A 2,133-nucleotide genomic window follows, 5' to 3' on the forward strand; every position below is an offset into this window, starting at 1 on the left:
CCCCTGCGCCCCCCGCACCGGCGCCCGCCCCCCGCTCACCGCCGGGCGCTGCCCGCTCCTCCTTGGGGCGCGTCGAGGCCCCGCCGCCCCGCCGTTGCGCTGAGGGGCCCGCGCTGCCCGGCGACACTTCCCCGTCCCCTAAGAATATTAATCACCAAAAATAATTCCAGAGAAAAATGGAGAGTAAAATCCAAGATGGCGGCCCCAGCCGCAGCACCGCCCGCTCCATCCGCTGTCGGGAAATGAGTCCCAGCCGCGGCCGGAGCCCCCCGCCCCCACCGCGCCCCCGCGCCCCCGCGCCACGGGCCTCACCTCGCCTCTCCTCTCGCGCGGCCTCGGGGTGCAAAAGGCAGCCGCTGGCCTGGGGGCTCCGCGTTCTGAGTCCTGGCGCCGCGCGTGCCGCCTCCGGTGCCTGGGCGCCCTCACCTCATAGCCCCGGAGCCTCACCGCCCGCGCCGCAGACGCGTCGCCGCCCCCGGTGAGCCGCTCGGACGCCGCCCGGGAACGGTGGAAGGACACGAAAAGGAGTTCCCGCGGCCAGGCGGAGGGACACCACTTCGGCTCGTACCGCTCTGGACGCCTCTGTTGCTTTTACGGGACCAGGGGTAGGGGGAGGCGGAGAAACCCGAGAAAGAAATGAGTTCCCCGCCGGGTGCTCCCGCGGCGGAGGAACAAAAAGCGAATTTTGAGGGGATGAAGTGAGTCGTTGCTTCGCTTCGCTCGCGGCGGAGGGATCCGTGTTGAGCAGTCGGCAGGGATCCCTCCGCTCCTCGCTGCCCTTTAAATTGCGACTGGAGGCGGTGCCGCCGCGCGTCCCTGGGGCGCCACCCGGATCTCAGGCTTCCCTACGTACCCGGGCCCCGCGAGGCCGCCTTCGACACTCGGTCCCTGGCGCAGCTGCACCCACCGGGGACAGCCCTGGGGAATGGGCAGGCTCCTCGCCCACGGCGCCTCCCGGGTGCGCCTAGGGGAGGTGGCCCCACGGAGGCGAGCCTCTTTGTTGTGGGAATGGGTGTCATTGGAAGCAGATACACCCTTAAAGACCATGTGGGCAGCCTGAGCGTTACACCGCTTAGTGTGGGAGGGAGGGAGGGAGGGGGAGTGAGCCTGCATTAATCGGGCCACTGGCTTCCTAGTGTCAACCGGCTATTTCTTGAGCACCTACTGTGTGCCGGGCTTTCCGAGAAACGGGTTTTTCAGCTTCTCGCTCTAGTTGGGCAGTGCCGGTACCAAGAATGCAGCTCCCTCCAGGAGCTTTAGGCTGGTGGGGAAGTTGCCCAGAGGCTCACACGGGCCGGGTGCTGCCCTGCTGGGAGAGTGCGAAGCCTCGCCCTTTGGATCCTGCAGTTGATGATAATGACTACAAAATAACGATGAGAGTAACATGTATGACAGCCTTTACTGGATACCAGGCACCGTCCTCAAGCTTTGGTGCCCTATCTCGTTTACTCCTTACAACGACCCCCAGGAGGTGGGGACCGTTTTCCCCATTTTATACGAAGGGAAGCTGAAGCACAGAGAGGTTAGGTGACCTCTAAGACAGCCAGTCAGGGCTTGAGCCAGAGCCCTTATCCAGTACTCTGGTCAAAAGCTCAGACGTCAAGAAGTTGAGGTGACCACAAGCTGGGCAGATGCCTAAAGGTCTCCCCCAACCGGAAGAGTGGAAAAGGGAGTGGTTAGGAAAGGTGAGCCCAACAAGTGCACCTGGGTGGGGGAGGGGTGGTAAACAGCCTGAGGCTTCCGGAGGTCCAGCGTGGTCATGCAAAGAGGAGGCGGGCAGCACAGGCCCGTACTTCGGTTCCGGGAAGAGACCCACGTCTGCCATGGGTTCCTGCCATCCCCAGGGCCTGGCACAGAGTAGGCACACCAGAAAGTATGCTTCATTGGAGAGTGTGGATGACCACAAGGTCTGTGGTCCAATGAACACCGACCACCAACACAAGCGCTTACCCCATTTTCCCTCCTCCTTGACCTTGGGTGGCAGACATGATGCTTGTTACCCCTTCCACGGATGGGAAACTGAGGCCCAGTGATTTGCTGAGGGCATGTATCTAACAAGAGGTGAAGGGAGGTCTAGATCTTACAAAACAGAGCTCCTCCCGTTGCCCTCCCCCTCCCCCCTGGGGAAGCCCA

The 2,133-nt window shown here is 63.0% G+C and overlaps 1 protein-coding gene across 5 annotated transcripts in view; it reads right to left on the reverse strand.

Moving 5' to 3' along the window:
* The window catches only part of KMT5B (lysine methyltransferase 5B), a 58,792-nt gene extending 57,773 nt beyond the window's left edge, over positions 1 to 1,019 (reverse strand). The window contains exons 1-2 of one of the 5 annotated variants that reach the window (XM_027090677.1): positions 313 to 973; positions 40 to 138 (exon numbers count right to left, since the gene is read on the reverse strand). The gene's annotated coding sequence lies outside the window, so the exon portion shown is untranslated. Of the gene's footprint in view, positions 1 to 39; positions 139 to 312 lie in introns of all 5 variants that reach the window. The other 4 variants (XM_027090681.1, XM_027090679.1, XM_027090682.1 and 1 more) reach the window with 4 other exon arrangements.
* Between the last annotated feature and the right edge of the window lie 1,114 nt (positions 1,020 to 2,133).

Source organism: Aethalodelphis obliquidens, unplaced genomic scaffold, assembly GCF_003676395.1.
Source record: "Aethalodelphis obliquidens isolate GAN/ISIS:26980383/991018 unplaced genomic scaffold, ASM367639v1 scaffold69, whole genome shotgun sequence".
NCBI classification, from domain to species: Eukaryota; Metazoa; Chordata; class Mammalia; order Artiodactyla; family Delphinidae; genus Aethalodelphis; species Aethalodelphis obliquidens.